This window comes from Zonotrichia leucophrys, chromosome 4, assembly GCF_028769735.1.
Source record: "Zonotrichia leucophrys gambelii isolate GWCS_2022_RI chromosome 4, RI_Zleu_2.0, whole genome shotgun sequence".
In the NCBI taxonomy this organism is placed as follows: domain Eukaryota; kingdom Metazoa; phylum Chordata; class Aves; order Passeriformes; family Passerellidae; genus Zonotrichia; species Zonotrichia leucophrys.
The window spans coordinates 23,546,803-23,567,015 of NC_088173.1; the positions used below are offsets into that span (position 1 = coordinate 23,546,803).

A 20,213-nucleotide genomic window follows, 5' to 3' on the forward strand; every position below is an offset into this window, starting at 1 on the left:
TTTACAAAGCGGTACTTTCCTTTCCTGAAAGATTCTAGGCTTTTTCACAGCACATATTTCTGCTACCGGAGCAAAGGCAAAAACTGATGAAAAGGTTGTTATCCTCTCTACAGATCAGGATCAGACACGATATGGAACAGTGGACTCCACAATAATTTACTGGTGCCCAAGAAATTACTAGAATCAGCAATCTCAAACTCCACTCCAGTTCCCAAAATGAATATGCTTTGCCAGGCATTAACTTTCCTGCTTGTTCAGCCAAAATTTCCACCCTCCTTTCTTTCACGTCAATCCTTGTTCTGATCCATCTTTAACTCAGAGTCCTTTAGTCTTTTACCATTTTTTCTTCACTGCACTAAAATTGCCATTGTGTGCTGTGCAAGCCCAGTTCCAGGGCTCTCAACCTCTGTTTAGGGTTATTTCTAATACAAATAGAGACAAAATTTTTCTGTAAGTCACAGCATACCTTCGATAATAAGGAAATACCACAGCACACCACAGAATTTACTGAATTAATGAAATTACAGTGATTACCAAACAAAGTAAAATATAGTAAAGCAGCTATTAAAAATAATACAAATCACACCAATCAATCATTTTTTTAACAGTCCAAACATTTTAGTAAATCCAATTCAATCCCAGTGACTGTCCTATATTATTATATGACTGCTTAGGGCAAGTTAAAAATCTAGACCTTGCTTACAAGAAATCTTTCTCCCCACACAATGTGGAATTTCCTCACCTTTCTACCTTTTTTTTTTTTTTCTGTATAAATTGTTTTAAGAGGCAGAGAAACACAATCAAATGTTTCCTCTGTGCTCCAAGTTGAATAGATTGCCATTTGCAACATTAGACAGCTACCAAGCCAGGAGATTAAGAAAATAATTACTTTTCTTTTCTGAGAAAAAACAAAATTATCTACTTTTCTATCTTGTAATCTATCTCGAAAACAAGTTTCACAGAATACATGTCAACTTCAAAACTACTAATATGTCTTATTTTAAGGTCACAAGACAGACATTTCTGCTGCTTTACAATATTAGCATTTGTGTAATAACACCAAACACTATACCTTAATATTGAAACTAATGTTCTTGAATACAGGGCAGAACCCTCATTTTAAAGTTACTGAGATTTCTTATACTGGTTTTGCAACTGACTCATTTCCCTGAAATGGTCTGAAGCAAGTCCCTGGATCCAAATATACCCCTGGGAGAACCCCAGACTCCAGATGTGAAAGTTATATTGCAGCCACATCTCTGGCTCCAATTAAAAGCACAGGGGGAACCTTAATTACTACACCCATGTTTTGGCATGTAGCTAAAGGAAGAACCAATTCCCAAATGCTGCTGATAAAATACATATTTGCCATTTTAAGTATCACATTAAGTACTTTCATAGGGTAAATATTTTCCTATGCTAGGACCAAATAACAGGGAGGCATGCTGAGAAGGCAGCGTGGGAAAAATATTATTTTCCTGTGAGTCAAAACCTCTGTGAAAACAGTCCCCAGCAAGCCCAGCAGGCAGGCTCACAGCACCTGATGCTCTGCTCAGGATGAGAAGGAGCCCTGGACTGTGAGACATCCGCACCCCCGGCCCACTGCAGGGCTGAGCCCCAGCTGAGCAATCCCTGACGGAGACACCCCGAGAGCCACGGCCCCTTGCACTGCAGGAGCGCTGGAGCTGCTCTGCCCACGGCCACTTGCACTGAGGCAGAGATAAAGATACCTCAACAAAAACTAGAGACCTGCTGTGTGTAACCGTGATGCATTACTCAGGGTTTGGGCTTGCATTTTGGTTTTGCTGTTTTGAGAAATCCCGATACTGAACTGACAAACTGACGAGACCTCGAGTGATCCAGGTTGAGAAACAACTGGAAGGAGAGGACCTGCTGCAGTGAGGGCAAGCAATGCAAAGCATCTGGAAATTATTCTCAGACTTTAAAGGAATATATTTTTAAATATAGCATAGTCTACATTTGCAGTCCCTGAAAGTAAAATACTTCCATAAAACTTGTAAGAGAAAAGCTATGAAAAATAAATTTGTATCTTCTTTTTAAGAATTAAAACTCATCCTGAGGACATGCAGTGGTCACGACAGTCTGCAGGAGTTAAATGTAAAGATCAAAGTGTTGCCCACAGCCAATGGAATTTAATTAGAATCCACAAAAGGAGAAGCACTGATGGTCTAGAACATGAAGTCATTGTTAATTGTTGTGCTTACTGATTCCTTCCAAATGCCTACTTACAGGTCAATCTCTCAAATTTAGCAATGCATAGCACTTTACTATTTAACTTGACCTTTAACTTTACATGTCTGCAAAATCTGATTTTTGTTTATTTCATAGACCAAAAAATGCCTTTAAGGAGCAAATAAGCTAAAAAATAATAGTAATTATTTTGTGATTAAAGTGAAATCTAGTAACCTTTTATCCCATACCATTAGTGAATCTTCAGCTAGCATTCATGACTTAGCCAGCATTGCTGCATCTCTTTTTTAATAAATGAAACAACAAACTGTTTAACAACTCCAAATTTCTAAAGCATGAAGTAACTTCTCATTTGAGTACCATGCTCTGGATTAACTGTGAAGCATCTTTCAGAGATGATAAAAAATTTCCTCTACTTCTTGAAAGACACTTGTCTTGCTGAGATTTGTACCTGCACGTATTCTTGCTGAAGTTGATGTAACAGTTTACGCAACTGACATACAGGCTTGCATAAATATTATTTTCCCAAATACACTGGAGCATGGTAGAGCAATATAAAACATTGATTGTAGTGTCTAAAGACAGTGCATATAGTTAAATATTCCCTTTGTGTTCCCAGCTTTAAATTATAATGAACAGCAAGTTTTATAAATAAAAGTACTAAAAGTATTATAAATAAAATGTACTAAAAGTTTCCATGGACTCCACAGATCTTAGAGAAGTGTCTGAAAACTAGGTCTGTAGAAAGAAAAGTGTTTCATTAGCAGAGTTCAGTTGCAGAGTTTTCTGACTGGGTGTTTGCCACCTGTCACTTCTGTTTACAATGTCTTCAAAATCATTTTCATGCTGAAAATCACTGACAACTACCTTTCATATTTATTCAGGGCTAAGCACTCATGCCAACTCCTGTTGAAGTCAACAGCAGGTTTCTGGATACAGCAGGAATAGGATTAAACCTAAAAGGTCTGTCACTGCTGTCACTGAAATACTGATTTGCATGCTTTCTTATTTTTGAACCAAAATATGACCTTGGCTTTTTAATGTTGGGTTTTTGCAGCTAAGTGTGCAGATGCAATAATCACAGAACTGAGGTCATTTGAGATTACAGAAAGGTTAAAAACTGTGCATGGGAAGGTAATAACAGGAACTTGTAATTAGCAAAAATGGTTTGTCCTGCAGCATTGAGGTTATGTCCTTGTACTTTTTCTAAAAGAAAATATTAATTTAAGATGTGTAATCAACCCAAATAGATGGCTGAAGGGCTGTTTTCATAGCCATCATACAGCTACTGATTCTGTTTTAGGTAGGTCCCTGCAAAAAAAAGCAGCTCTGAAGGAGCAGAGAAATCAGCTACTTTCCCAATTGTTCTCTTCCATGGTATTTGCAGAGCAGGACCAAGAGGCACCTTCCTTTTTGATTAAATGCCTACAGATGGTTTCTGCTACAAAACATGTTTAAAAATAATTGGAATTGCTGATTTAGCCCATGTGCACTGTAAATTAGCACCTTCCTTTTTTATGTCACTGATTGGCCTGTCATTTTGCACACAATGGTACAGGCTCATATAGTTATTCATAGCCCACCTCTTTCAAAATCTGCTCTTCTAAAAAAGGTTTGAATACACAAAAGCATCTTACCTTTGAAAAGATTATCAGCACATCCAGAGAGACTGAATGCTCTAAGAATACATTACAAAACCACTCTGAGTATCTTGTTTAGGTGCTTTCTAATACTCTTCTGCAAAATACAGCAGAAATGCATTTAAAGCAGAGAAAGCTAGGTAAATATAAGAATTTATATTGTCCTAAAAAACACAGGCTTCCCTTTTCACTAAAATGATGAAGCTGAGTACAGATGAGAGCTTCTGTAAAATACTGAGCTTGCACGTGTGGTATTAAGAGAAATTAATCTTGTTAATCACAACAAATAAGCACTTAATGACTTACATTAGCCTGTTGTTAGTGTACACCATGTGTGTAACAAAACTAAAGATTAAATAAATCCAGAAGCAGATTTTGGCTTCCTGTTGAATGTTCAATCTGAGATGCTTGTTATTGTCTCCAGTGCAATTGCTGAAGTTACCACAGCTATTGCTCTTTCAAATCCTTCCGTTCCATTTATTCAACACTTCTTTTAAGCATGTGAATGAAATCAAATTGCACAGAGTGTTTTTCAGATTACTTTTGCACAGGAAAAGTCAGCACATATAAATGAGAGCAGCAGGGAGAAGGAATGCAAGATTAACTCAGAGAGAACTGCCATGCTCACCATGTATTCTGTAATATCTTCCCCTTGGCCCTGGTGGCAGTGTGAGGGGAAAATGTGGCCCTATGAAAAAGTAAGCTGAAAACATTTATGGGAGATTCAGCTTTGATATATCTAAATCATAGCAAGGCTAGTGAGATGTAGAAATGTGAGCTCCTTTATAAAGAAACTTCTCAAGTCATTAAAAGGTAGCTTCTTGTTTTAATAATGGACACAGTGAAAATCAGAGGATCATTGAGGTATTGATCATGACACCAAGGAAAAGAAAACATTTATAATGCTACATTTCCAAATCCTCACTAGTGATAAACAATTTTAAAAAAGACACATCCTTATAGGTAAAACATTTAAAATAGTAGAAGCCTTGGTCAGTGCTGCTCCTCCAGTTAGAACAGATACATTTAGAAAGATTTAGCATGTTTCAAGCTATGCATTATACAGGTTCAAGTACATTTGCTGTTGAATTGCAGCCTTTTGTAACAATACCAAAGTTGAATATTCAAACAGAACAAAAATAATACCATCCAGTTTTTTGAAACTCTGTTTCAGTTTTGGATATTTTTGTGCCCAAGTGCTGGTTACAGACTGGCACTTCCAGAAATAGATGAAATAGATGCTTAGCTTGCAATGTTTGCAAATTCCACTGAAATTCACCAATTTCTGTGGCAGGTGTTTCAGACAGGAATTAAACAGTTTAAGAGATACTGAAAAATGGAAATCCAAGAAAAGGTTAACAAAGAACAATTCAGAAAATTTGTTCAGATGTATCAATTGCCAGCCTCTAATTCAAGGCACAAATACAGGGCTTAATTATTGAGGCAAATGAAATATATTTTAACTGTAATTCTTCTGTTGCTTTTTTGTGACTTTTTGTGCAAGGTCCTCAGGTCTTTCTCTCATTGGGTAAATACAGATATTGTGCATTGCATGAACCAGAGGGTAATCTTCCTGGACTTATTCCAGGCAGGGTACCTAGAATCACCCACATTTCTTCACTTCACAACCTGTATAACTGCACTGGCTGCAATGATGTTAACATCACAGTATTCTTACTGAAGTCTGAAAGATCAGAGCTTGTCTCCACTCCTTTGGATTGCGGTTTTACTATATTTTCTAATTTATTTTGCTGTTCTTTATTATGTGAAAGAAAAGAGAGATGCAGACAGAATAAAGGATCATGGAGAAAAGAACAGAAGAAAACCTATAGAAAAACATGAGGATCAAAAAATCCATAAGGAAAACACAGCCAATAGAGCAAAACTATTTGTAATGGAATGGACAGTTCTCTTACTGATAAAGTGCTTTCTCTCTGCTACAAATCCATTGAAGTTTGGTAGGTTCTTATGCAAATAATTTTTCTGTAATCTGTCAGTATAGCCTATAGAACATGTTGACATGCCAATTTCATGGAGCTTTCCAGCAGTATTTTAGATTTTAGGAGAAATTTTTTGTTTGCTGTTTCTGTGTTTCAACCAACTCTCCTGGCTATGTACTACTCTCTGATGCACAATTAAGGAAAGATACGTGTTTATTACCTTGATTTGGCCATCGAGATTCAATTTCTAGTTTCACTGGTTCGCTGCACTAGCACCTATTGGAGGGCTGGGAATGACATACTTCGTTTTGCAGGATTGTTTAATGAGGCTGCCCTGTGTTAATAAAGAAGCAAAAACTTCCTGTGTTATTTTCTAGTATTTTGTTTTAAATGGCATTGATTTCGAACATAAAGGTTAGATGTCCATTGTTACTGACTTAAGGTTTCATTTCATAATTTTACATTTTCTTTTTTTTAAGGATATTTCACTTGTGTTCTACAATATGTCCATATTGTACAACACAGACATTTTGTTTCTATAAGAAGCCTGTTTTCTCTCTCCATCAGGCCTTCTGAAGTATTGGTTAGTGCTGCACGTGTATGTGAGATGCCAGGATGGAAGCATTACCTACCTGCTCCCTTCAAGGCCCTGACCTGCATGGCAGCGAGGCAGCATGGAAGTGCACTGGTGTCAGCAACCACCCATAACCACAAGCACACCTTCCTCCCACTGCCACCACAGAAGGGAAGGAACTGTACGGGCAGCCAGTTCTTAGCTCAAGGTGTGGCAATTTATGATTCAGTGCTGGGAGGCTTTGGGCTTCAGTCCTCAGGCAAAATGAGCACAGAACACATCTTGGTCTAGAGGAGCTCCCAAACAGGAGCCAAAGAAAAGCAGCAACAGAGTCATCTCAGATTTACTTTGTTGAGAACCCAAACTAAAATCAATTGTTATTGATAAACATCTTTGTCTCAACACTTCAGCTGCCCAGAGACCTAAGGCTTACTTGAAGTGTGGGGGCTGTACCACCATAAAGGTCCTTCAAGTACAATTTCCCACCAAAATGTTAACAGATAACATATGAATTCCACATGTGCTGTTTTTTTAAATCTGTAAAATGGAAATCCACCACTGAGCACCTGTTTTCTTTTGTGATATTAAGAAATTACGTTCATTTCAAAAATGGAGCTACCTAACAGGACGTCTCCAACTTGCTGTGTTGCATACTACTTCTGTGAATAACAGCTCCAAACAGAAAAGAACACAGTTCAGCTGTTTCTGAGGTGAAAGAGCAGAGCAACGGGCTAGTGAACTGAGGCAGAAAAGCTAAAAATGAACGAAAATCAAATTCCAGCCATATCAAGTGGATAGGTACTCAAGAGTAGCACTTCAAATAGGTTTTGAATGTTATTTGAATATTATCTTGAAGAGATATGCTCCTTTGCCTGGACAGTTAAAATTATTGTTCACTGGACCCTTGAAAAAAGAAATCATGTAACAAATAATGTGTTCCAGCTCTGTATTTGTTTATGTGCTCAGAAAGAGAATGCTACATAGCAAGCTTCCCCTTTTCCAAGGGAGTAAAGGCTGAGAAGCCATGAGAATAGCTGGGGCAGAGGGAGGGAATGTGATGCACAAGTTCCTGGAGGATGTAAACCACAGACTTAAGTTTAAGGATAAAGAAAAGTAGTATCTCCTTCAGAAGGAATTTCCTGCCAAGATGAAGACAAAATGTTTTAAGCATTTTGGCATTCCAGAGCATTTTGAAGCAGCACGAATCTTGCAGAGTGCACTCTCAACACGTAAGGGAGGAAAGAAAGGCTGCAGCACTGTGTATAGTTTTCCTTTGTATGGGGTCAGAAATATTTGACATTTCTGCTTACACTTTAGGTGATGTGGAAAATACAAAATATTTATTTTAAATACTTGTACCTGACAAGCTTTAACGAGACACAAGCACTAACTTTACAAGTATCTTGTGGAGAAATTAAATTCTCACAGTATCACAAGTATCATTGCAGTATATTCACGTTGTAAACCTTTGCTCTGGGTTTTCAACTCTGTTTATAACAGGCACCTAAATCCCACGATGTCCATGCTATGTTTAACTGACATTAGGATTGCATTCCTAAGTAATGCAACTTCTTTGCTAAAATACAGAGTGCCAAACCTAAGTTTAAAGATCAGAATGCATTTATTAATATTTTACTAAAGATCATGAGCATTTTCCATTACTGCAGTGTAACAGCTGGGAAAGAAAACACTGAGTATTTGTCATATAAACCCATACAACTGCCTTTTTTGGCATATTTATTCCAGCATTAAACTGATCAGCCATTTACAATATAATAGCTTACAACAGTGGCAATAAAATCTAACTATTTTTAGATGCTTTTCTGCCACTCCCACTTTTTTATTTATCATCTTATTTTTCCATCTACCAATTTCCTACTAACAAAATTCTGTCCACAACACAGGCAGGGATAGACATTTTGTTTTCGTTTTTGCTACGGGTAAAGCATAACCCTGTATCCTATCAGTAGTCCTTGTTTTTCACTGTTCCAAAGCCTATTTGAAAAGATACTTTTTCCTTTTAATTCCCCTCTATCGTTTGAACCCATTTTTGCTTAGAACTTATAATTGCTTAGAACTCCAAATAATTTTCAAAGAGAAACTCAAAGGAAGATACCATGAAACCACATTTCATATATTAGGCAACCATCAAAGCCAGTTTTTATTGGCATTTCTGAGTGCCTGTCTCTAATCTGCTACGAGAATAGTCAGTGACATGATGCCCACCCACCCCTATCTCATGCATGGTACAGCTGCACACTTCCAACTGTGACTAGCCATGCCTCTGTTGGTTCTAAAATTTACTGTTGTTATGGTCAGTGACTTTTTCCACATATAGCTGACAATCATGCTGTCTCTCCCACAGATCAGGAGCATGCGACATTCAGGGCTAAGTCCGACCCTGATCGAAGCTGATACTAATTTTCAGATCAGCAACAGATTTTCAGTGTCACACTACAAATGTGGTCTCTGTCTCATGAGAACATCAAAAGGTTTTGCAAACTGTGCCTAACTTGAGATGAAGACTGGTCTCCTCTCTGTTATTTCACTGCCACTACACAGCCAAATGCTTTGTCTGCAAAAGGAAATATTTCATTACCTTCCAACATTCATGAAGGTCTCACTACTTAGTCAGCAAGATCACAACTTGCGAAAATTTTCACAGAACTTTTGTTTACACTTTAATACTGGTATTTAACCTTCTGTGAGGTGATCCTTGGGCAGGTTGCTTAGCAGAGAAATAGTGCCACTGATACCCTGCATACTGCTCTCTCTCTCTGTTGCTGTTGTAGGCCTATTACGTGCTTATTTTAACCCAGAAGGCTCCAATTATTAGCAGGGCCATACAGAAATATATAGCAAAAGATGATGTCTAACCTGAAGGGTTTGCCCTCTGAATGGCTAAAACAGAAAAATGGGATATGAAAGGAGCATAACAATGCCCCCTTTATAAATGGGGAAATAAAGCATGCTGGAGATCACAAAAGGAACACAGCAGCCAAGCTAAGAAGTGTATCCAGATGTCTTAGCAAAAGTTAAGAGATTGCACAAGTTTGCTGGGCAGTTTACTAGATCTGAGTGATTTAGAAAAGTTATGTTTGACCTTATAAAAATTGGCAGCCAGATTTTAAAAGCAACAGTGGGATGAAAACAGTTTACACAGTAAAATTCTAACAGATTTTGAAAATAGGATTCATGAAAGGATGCAGGGGCTAAATACACATGCAGAGCAAGGAAGGTATCCTCATACTAAAACTACATGGCTAATACACAGCAGGTTTAATGTCATTCTCTTACTTCTGAAGGCTTCATAATTCCTTAAAGGAAATGCATTTCCCCTTGGCTGGTTTTTAATATCATGCAACTTTTTTGGGAACTTTAACTGTATCAAAATAAGCATTTCATTCAATCTATAATTAATTGTAATTATTTCTGCCACAGTTTTTGAGAAAAAAAAATCAGTTCCCCATTGACCAAAAGCCTTGCTAGGTTACTTAAGCCACCAGACTCTCTCCCTTCATAACATTCTAACGGGGAAATTCTAAAATCCTACCTCTAAATATGTCTCGTGAGCTCTATGGACTAATGACTCCATTTTCACTAAAATTTCAGAAATTTATCTGTCTGCCAAAGATTTTTCTCATCATGAAGGCAAATAGTTTTGCACTTTCAGCTTGCCAGTGCAAAGAGACAAGAGACAGCTATGAAGACAATTTCGGCAAAAACAACAAAAAAGGAGATTTAAAGTTAGATTGATACATGCTTTCTCTGAAGACATGGAAATTTTGCCATTTTTAGCAGTTCTATTTAAAACAGGAACTGCAACGAGTATTTTAGGGTCCTGGATGCCAGCAGTCAGGGCTGGGGAGAAACACAGCTATTTGTGTAAGCAGATGCCCCTCCCTATTAACCAGAAGGCAGCACCTGAGCATATTGTCTTGTGTTTTCAAATCATAGAAATCATCATGAACAAACATAAAATCCCAATTTTTCCCAATAACAAACTAGAAATATTGCTGAGGTGTCTCTCTGCATTCAGGCTTTTACTAATGCTCTTTTGTGTGTGAAGATTTTCTGCATTTGCTGAGGATGGCAATCAGCTTTCCCTGAACAATTTTTGCCAGTCTGCATCTGTATCAAGTGCCAAGTGAAATGCAAGGTTAAAATGAAATTAAATACACATTTACTTTGGTCAGCATTAGAAAGGCAGTCATCGCTGCACAACACATTTCTGTCTAATATACTATTGAGAAACTTGGTTTTGCACTATCATTTATTAAAAATTGAGAGTTTTGCAGCAACTAATGTACATGGCATCACAGAAACCACAGGTTTTACTGCACTCTCTGGAATCAATGACATTCAAGAATTACACCAGGAGGACTCCCACAAAATACATTTTCCCCGAAAGCATGATGTATTTTTGTTCTGAATAACTCTGAACTGGGCTGAGGAACAGATTCACTTCATAATTGTATGTTTCTTTCAATTTCCATTTGTGGAGGGGAAAATAATCAAAGAATTTTAGCATGCAACCTTCTAACAAAATATTTAAACTTTATTCACAGGGAGGCAATTGGATGACTTGCATGGGGTATTCCCTGCAGCTCTCTAACACAAATAGCTGTCCAAGGTCTAGATTCCACAATGCTTGATAATATCTTTGGAAGTGGTTCCAGTCTCCTCCAAGATGATGCACACGTCCTGTTTCTAGATTACAACTACACAATTGAAGCTCTCTTCCTGAGCCACTGCATGGCTGACCTATTTTCTATATGGACTTAGCTGAAACAATCAATGGGCATAGCCAAGCGTGAAGTGCAAGGCACAGCCAAGCCATCCCAAGGGAGGGTTCCAGAGTGTGACCCACAGCCCCAAACCATCCCAAGGGAGGGTTCCAGACAGCTCCATGCCCCACAGCCCCTGCAGGAGTGCAAGCCTCCAGGCATTTCTCCCCCTGCCTTAGGGCACAGAAAAAGTGGCCTTGTCACTCAAGCAGGGGCAGCACAGCACTCTGTTCACAGCAGATACATATGCACAGAAAATAGAGATGGGGGCTCCCATAAAGGAAATACCCTCTAAGAAATAACACAAGGTCACAGCTTGGTTATCATCTGGGCTTAGTGCCCTCCCTGGAAGGAATTACCCTCCTGGGGTGGACTTGCACAAGGGATTTCAATTGAATGCCTCTGCTAACAGGGCACCATTCTCTTGGAACAGCTACTTCAAGTGTGAATAGTGAATATGCAAGAAGAAAATCAATTCACAAATTGACTTTAAGTAATACAAAGGAACTAATTTAAAGAGTCAGAGCAGTAAAATCAAGAATAATGTGTACCACAATACTGCCACTGGGAGAGTGCTTAAAAGTAGCAGTAAAGGCCTGAACCATGGAAGGGGGCATTTGAATCAAATGAGAATGTCAGTTAGAATACAATTAATCTCAATTAAATCTGAAAGCAGTAATATTCTTAGCAAGGGCATCTATTCCACTTAACAAAACTATCATATAACAGGAAACATTAATAAAAAAAAACAACTGGAAGTGAATGTCACAAAATACTATGCTCTGACAGGGTGGAATTCTCCTGGAGACTGAAGGCCTGTGCAGGCCCTGAAGCTCAGAGAGGTGCCTGGGGTCAGAATCCATGAACAGGACGTGGTGAGGCCTCTCTGTGGTGAAGTAAAATTAATCTGTAGGGAGCATATTTGCTCTGGCTTAGGTCATGAAGCAGCAGAACAGCGAAATGTGCACTCCTGCAAAAAGGGAGTTGATATCAGCTTGCTCTCAACACCACATCTACAGAAATAAATATCCTGTGTGGTGAGCCACTTCCTAGCACTGACCTACAGCTGCCATCACCCGATTAGGACAACCAAAACTATAGAAGACAAGCACATCACCAAATGAGCTGCAGTCAGTACCTATGGCACAAATAAAAGGCTTAACCATAGATATTAACATGTTTTTTCAGTTGTCTCAAAGCATGAGAATCTATAAACAAAAACCTTACACAAAATCTGCTTTTTCTAGCAAATTTTGCTGCTTTCATTAGTAAAAATTAGTTTGTTGTTTACACCATAGCTAGAAGCCCTAGTCAATTTAAGCACATGCTTAAATCCTATTGTAATTTTAAAATTAAATAGATACTAACATTCTGCCCTGAGCAGTGTTGCTTTGTTGAACAAAAACCAATGCCTTGAACTGACTTAAAAATATAATATGCTTAATGATAAACTTGAATCTCTACTTGTCATACAACTATTCATGGAAGACACACTGAATATACATCATACATACAAGCATACAATATACAAATATCATACAGCCATATCTCAAATGGTGAAGACATGCTAGAAAGAATATTCAAAGTAATGCCAACTATGAGATTTGGCCTAATTTAAATTTCAAATGCTAAAAATCTTAATTGTAATGGCAAACATCTCCATAAATGCAGTAAATTTTAGGACACGTAGACAATAAAGGTCTTTAAAAATTAAATAGTACAAAAAGTGCAAGGACTCCCAGCAAAGAAACTCTAATGGCAGGTCTCCAATGGCCCAAATTTCATTTGTTAATAAAATGTGCCATCTGAAATGCAATGATTTCTAAATAACATTACAATAAAATACTTTAAATCACATCCTGAAGTTTCCAAGAATTTTTTAAAATAAGATTTCTTTTTCCTTATGCAGAACTTTTCTTAAATGACTAAGCTTTTATAAAGAAAAAATATATTTTTTTCTTTATAAAAACCTGTTGCTAGTCTGCAAAGTAGATACAAAATACAGCCAGTACCTCCTTGCACATATTTCCTTGTGGATAATTTACAACATGGCATATGCTTGCTTAGATTACTGAGGTGCTTGAATTTTAGTCCTTGGGGATTTTTTAAAGTACAACACGATTTACAGGATTTTTTGTTGAAAACTCATTTCAGTTAAGAGGAAAATAGCTGTGTTTGCTACAAATTCTATCTTGGCCTCTTGGATAACTTATTTTGAGTCTTGGTAATTTTTTTTTTAGAATTTGAAACAGATGGCATTCATACTCATAATAGCACTGATATTTTATCTTTTATAGCATGACATAACCAGGTTTTGACTGCTACTGATATTTGGCATATTAAATTTTATTATCAACTCTTACTTATGTTTTGATTTCACTATGGGATCTGTTTTGAAACAGACTGTCATAGAAGGCTAAGAACAGATTTTTTTAAAGAAAGCATTAATCCCAGTAAGATAAATATACTCAAGTACTTACTTTTATGGACCCTGACTTCTCATTTTTAGTGTTTTATTAAAAATTTGATTAATTTGAGTACTCAGCAAGTGAACCAGTGGAAGCGAGACCTTGGTGAGACATTTTATTGATGTCAAAAAGGAATAAAAACCACTGAAGAACTAAATTCCTTACCTTCTCCTCCAATATTTGCCTCATGATCTTGCATTTTCATGACTCATAATAGCTGCAAGCTACATATTTCCACAGAAAAAGGAAGTACAACCAGGAAATCTGAAAATGTGCTTTCCTTCTCTCTCCTTCTGTACTTTTCCTGCCTGCTTTGGATCAGCATGATTGCAGCAAATGCCTTTTTTTTTTTGAGAATGGAAGCACAAAGTTTTTCTATCACTGCTACAGTACTCCTCCTGCTTCCTTACAATCACCTGGTTCATTTAAGGTTCTTGCTACTGGCAAAGCAAAAAGAACAGTCATCAGAACGTATGGCCGGATGTAGCACCCCAGAGCAACACAACCCAAGCAAGAAACTTCTTTACAATTCTCTTCCCTACAAAGAGAACATTTGTAACACATTTGCACACATTCCCGGGATGCCTGAATTGCTTATCTTCTCTGATTAATTATGCAAAATGGTCTGTTACAGGAATCTCTTCCCAGTACAGCCTGTCACCACCTTTTGTTCCTGACCCTAGGAAAGTAGTGGACCCATTTATATGATTTAAAGTGTATGTTTCCTTACGACTCCTTTTTGTAGTTTGGAAACAAATCATCTCAATATTAACTACAAGAAAAGGGAGTGGCTCCATTGGGAGTTTTGTCTTAGGAAAAATTCTAAGATTAGATCACTTCCAAATAAGTAAAACACTTTGTTCTATTCATACAAATATAATTAAACTCTTACACTTGTTATGAAAAAAATTCCTCTGTTACATTATTCTGCAGCTCTGTATTCTCAGACTTAATAATGGAAAATCCAAGTGAATAAAAATGTTGGTTTTCCTACTAGTATTCCAAACAGCAAATGTCTGGTCATCTCTCTTTAGAGCAACCCACATGCAGCACAGCGTAACCTGTAGTCCAGTGGATGTGTAAAGCCCAAATACAGCAATACAGACACACTGCATCCTTGCTTATGACTTGTTCCCTGTAAAATCATCCTTTGAACTTAGAAAGCCATCTTACTACATCCCCAGAATTAGTGACCAGCTCTGAAAATAGAGCCATTTTAGAGGCAGCATTAGATCAAGCTTGAGACATGACGTAAGATGTTTAAAAGATGCAGGAAAGATGTACAAAAGCACTCCCTTATATATGAGAGAAAAAGTTTTCAAGTGTTTCATGATTATAGATAGTGATGATTTTATAAAGGGAATACTAAACGTAGGCTAGTAATGCCCACTGGGCTTCAGCCACAGAAACGAACCTATTCACTCAGAAAAGGGATTATGAGCCTAAAGTCTTGAAGAAATGGAAAGAAGAGGGAGGAAATTGACTGAAAAACTGCTAATCATCATGAGTGCAACACAGTTTGGCGGTTCATTTATTCTTCCTAGGAAAAAGAAACATTGGAATAGCAGATGCAGAGATGAAGTTATTGTTAGATCATCAAGTATGTGATGAAATATCAGGTTGGTGTCTCATTCATGAGGTGGAATGATAGAAATTGCTCTGAAAACCGGATAAGAAACCTTACCTAAGCATAAGGCAGTAACGCCAGCCTGAATGGGTTTAATTAGCTCGACGAGCATCGGCAGGTCGCGAATTCTTAGAAAGCCTCACAATGCACAAAGGCCGCCGGAGTACCGCCCGTGGCTGGAGCCCTCAGCGGGCTCCCCGAGCGCTTCCAGCCCCGAATCGATCCCTGTTCCGCTCACGCCCATGTCTGCCTCGGAGCACGGCGCACAGGGGGCTCGGGGCGCTGAGGGGAGAGCGCTTCGCGCCCCCGCCCGCTGCCGGGCTCAACACCGACCACCGCCCCGCCGGAGAGAGCCCCGGCCCCGGCCGCGCCCCGCGGTCACGCCGGGCGCCCCGTCCCAGCGCTGTCCAGGGTCCCCGCCGCCCCTCTCCGCGCCCCGGGCGCCGCTCGCTCGCTCGCTCCCTCCCTGCCTGCCTCCGTCACTCACTCACCATGGCGCGGGGTGCCCGCGGCCGCAACCCCGCCGAGGGGCTCTGGGCAGGCGCCGCTGCCGCTCCCCGGCGCCGCCAAGGTGTATTTGGGGAGCGGGCGCGGCGCGGCGGCGGCGGGGCTCGGCGGGAGGGGCCTCCCCGCGGGCCCAATCAGGGCGGCGGCGGGGCGGGGGCGGCGGCCGGGGGCGGTGCGATGGCCCCGCGGGCCGGGCCGGGCCGGGCCGGGCCGGGCCGTGCCGGTCGGGCAGAGCCGGGGCAGAGCCGGGCCAGACCCGCCGAGCGCCGCCGGCGCGGAGCGGCCCCTGCGCTGGGACCGGCGGGGGCTGCGGGCGGGGCGCGGGATCCCCGGTACCCCCCCGCCGCCGGTGCCCCCTCGCCTTGCGGCCCCCACGGGTCTGGGCTCGGAGAAATGTCAGCCTGCGCAGCCGGGAGCTCCTGTCTGCGCCTTCCGCGCCAGTGGGAGCCTGTGTCACTGGGGGCACGGCGCTGTGCTTACTGACGTCTTTTCCACACCAGGATCCTTCCACATACCCTCCTGTTCGAAAACGTGTGCTGCCATATTTGTTTTATTCGCATTTCCTCTACCACGGCTTATATTTACTTGTTGCTAGTGATACTCCATGCAATATGTGATACACACCTTTTTTTACTGTGGCCTTGGAGTGCTGCTATTTAAGCTCATACCTAAGCAGTGAAAGAAGGGAAATGCCTTTCCAGATAAGCACAGAATAAAAGAATCGTTTACACAACATCAGCATATCAGATGGCCAACTTGAATTTAGAGTACAAATTCATAAAATGCTCCTTGTAGAGTTGCCCAGGTCTGAAATTGTGCTCTTAATTTGTGCATGCCACCAGAATGATAAATCAACAAATTTTAAATCTTTACCAAAGCATTTTTATGGTAGATTCACTGGATGGAACCAATGGATAGTTTTTTGTAAGCCCAGGAGAATAAATAATTTTGTCGGGCTTGGACAATTAATACTGACTGAGTTCACAGTAGGAACAGTTGCCTTAGTAAGTCACATGGAAACAAACAGAAAATTTCACCAGGAAAAATGGCTGTTGTTAGCTGAAGGATGAGTTTGGAGCAGGACCATACCTACACAGCAAGGGAAGAGTGGCTTGTGGCTGACTGACTATTGTACTGTAATAAGCTTGTGTGAAAGCAAGTGTCAAAATCAACCAAAACAAAAGTAGCGCATCTCCAAGTGGTTTTGAACAGACCAACTTCACGCAATAGAGGGTATCAAACTTAAGGTGTGAACGTTTTGTTTCTTCCCTGTCAGAACTGGAAGATGGTTTAATAAATATATCTGCTTCACACCATACTTCCCTGCCTGCCATGTAAAAAGAAGAGAAATCTGTCAGCTAAAGAAGTGATTAATTCCTTCAGCCACCAGTTAGTCAACTGAAAATAATCTGCCAGAGCCCAGTCTGCTGCCATTTCTGAAGTCATTGACAAGCAATATGAAACCTGAGTGATAAATAGCATAAGACTTTGTGTACCTCATAAAACTATTGCATCAATAGATAATGCATTGATGCAGAGTCTTGCCTTCAAAAACAAAAATTAGTCTCAAGGCAAGGTGTGGCCCTGCTAATGTTTGCCCTCATTTGCAAACTACCCTAACTCTCACTTTTCAGTCTCACTTTTCTTGCCTCGGGGAACCAGACATTTCTGGAAAAAAAAGTAGAAACAGTTTTTGAGCAACTGATATAAGTGAATTCCATTAACAGGTTTCTGTACCAAAAGGAGTAAGAGCTTCTGTTGCACAGAGAATTGCTATTCCAGGATGTGCCATGCAGATTTAGATATGATGATCACTGCAGTGTAATCCTGCTGTGACCAGGGACAAACAAACGCTGGACAGGAACGGCGAATTTGGACATTTGGTGAGGAGCTGAATCATCAGCACACCAAGGTCTCCCAAAGTTCTTGGAAAGCCACTGTTCATCCCTGTCATTTGTTATGTGTGTACTAGCAGTGACTTGCAAACTTGCACCAAATAAAACAAAGAACATGCTTAGGAATAGGAACTTTGCAGTGAGTATTTGAAAGAAGAGAATAATATTTCAAGTTATATCAATTAAAGTATTAATTAATACAAGGCAGTATTCATTTTACTTTAGTCATTGGAAAGTTAGTGCTCCAAACAAAATTAGATTAGATAAATTCCTTCCATAAGATCCATAAGATCCTACAAATACCAAAAAAGATATCACGTTTTATTTAAGGAACACTTATGTCACACTTAAAAATGGCAACATTTTCTTAATTTTCTTCTATAAAATCAAGTTCTTTTTTTGACCAACAAGATGGAAAGATTGTAATATATGTAATGGTGCTAAGATATATGTATAATCAAATATAAGGGCATCATAATTCAGAGCATAATTAGCACTCCTAAACTGCCATTTACTTGCATCTGCTGTATTTAATTCAAGTTCCCAAATCAGATGTCTTCAAAGAAGCACCTCTCAAATGTATCATCTCCCCCATGGCAACTGAAATTTCTGAAAATACAGAAAGCTGCAGCCCAGAGCTGTGGTGCTGAGCAGCTGATGGCTCAGCCCGGATGGCTTCAGGCACCGTGGGGCTGGAGATGCTGGCAGATAATGGCAGAAAGAGAGAGGTTGGAAGTTACCTCTGGACTTGAGCTAATCCAACCCTGCTGCTCACAGCAGGGTGAACTAGAACACATTGTTCAGCATGGTGTCCAGCCAAATTTCTAGTGTCTTCAAGGATGAAGACTCCAAAACATTTTTAAACATCACATTGCAGTGTTTGAAAACCTTCACATAAAAAAAGGATTATTTTCCCATATTTAAAAGGAATTTCCTGTATTTCAGTTTGTGAAATACACATCCTCCTGTCTTTGCACAGGATACCACTGGGAAGAGTCCAGCTCCCTATTCTTTTCTCTTCCATTAGATATTTATACCTGTGGATAAGATCTCCAGGAGCCTCCCTTTCCTTAGTCTGAGCAACCACAGCTGTGTCCTGTCCTTGTACATCAGATGCTGCTGTCCCTTAACCATTTCAGCAGCCTTTGCTGCACCTGCTGCAGTCAGTCCATGTCTCTCCCTCGTGCTGGGGAGCCCAGGCTTAGACCCAGAAATTCAGATTCTCCACCAGTACTGAGTAGAGGGGAAGCATTACCTCCTGCCACCTGCTGGCTGTGCTCTCCCTAATGCAGGCTCTGTAATGTTTATGGCAGCCTAAAATGATCCTATTTGCATTTACCACTGACAGGAGAAATTGCACTGCTGCAAACGTGCAGTGCTCCAGGTAGAAGTCTGCTTGGCTGTAATGCTCATTCATTGTGAAGTCAATGTGGTCAATCACAGTCCTCATAGATTCCCTGGCTCAGTTCACCTCTAATTGGTGGATTATTGAATCAATAATAAAGGGGTGATGTGGCTGTGCTGTGCATCTTTTTTCAAGGCATGGACTTAATTCTTGCCTTAACTATAATGCTTGGCTTTGTAGCTTTGATTATTTTTATTTTTCTTTTCTTCTTCTTTTTTTTTAATCATGCTTCTTGTTTGTAATTAATTTCTATCCCACTGTGTAATGATGCATTTTCAGGACTGCCATGTAATGGTGTTTGTTGGAGTCTCGCATGAGAAACTCATTACCTTTCCACTCCAGTGCAGAGGAGATGCACACAACACAGAAAGGTGACAGTCACCTAATCCATGGCACTACTAATCAAATCAGGGGTTACACAACAGGAGGTGAGAATTAAGCTTGAAGATGGATGAAAATTTGAAAAACTGAAAAAAACTCTATATCATTTACTGTGCCTTTTTAACAGCCTTCTAAGATCAATCTAGGTGCCAAAAGATGTGATGCCAGCTGAAGAGTGAATTTAGTGTTGTACTGTCTAAAAAATATATGAACTGAGATTAATTGTGGAGCTTTGATATCTCTGCCACCTGGTTAATATTCTCTTATTGGTTCTTGCTATAGGAAGTTGAAAACACAGTGGAGGACATACTACCACTGATATATCTAAAGGCATCTTACCAAATTACATCAAATTCAGAAGAGGTTTCAGTGATTTATCTACACCTAACTCAATATGTCCCTTTCTGGACAATATTAAATCCTCTCAGTTAGAAATCACTTTTATTTAAGGTTCATAAATTCCTTCTTCAGGAATGTGTCTCATGCTGTTTGAAAATATCTGAAAAGGGTACCAATGTTAGATGTTTTACCTTCAGTCTTTTTCACTGAAAGACTCCCTTTTCAAATAGTACCTGTCATTTTCTCACAGTTATTCAGCCATGATCAGTCAGATCTGAGTATTTACCAGGATTAATGTCTGTATTTTCAACAAAGAAAGGTTTGCACAATTTCAAGTCTGCCTTGAAGAGGAGTTTTTTCAATTAATTAATAAAAGCACAGGTTCCCTCTTCTTTCATGGACTTCATACACCTGCAAGCAAGCTGTCCTGGAACACAAA

General features: G+C 39.7%; 1 protein-coding gene across 2 annotated transcripts in view; it reads right to left on the reverse strand.

Annotated features, from left to right (window-relative positions):
• Window positions 1–15,896, reverse strand: part of GUCY1A1 (guanylate cyclase 1 soluble subunit alpha 1) — a 35,499-nt gene extending 19,603 nt beyond the window's left edge. Inside the window, exon 1 of one of the 2 annotated variants that reach the window (XM_064710798.1) lies at window positions 15,739–15,896. The gene's annotated coding sequence lies outside the window, so the exon portion shown is untranslated. Of the gene's footprint in view, window positions 1–15,304; window positions 15,569–15,738 lie in introns of those variants that run through there. The other variant, XM_064710800.1, reaches the window with a different exon arrangement.
• Window positions 15,897–20,213: the final 4,317 nt, after the last annotated feature.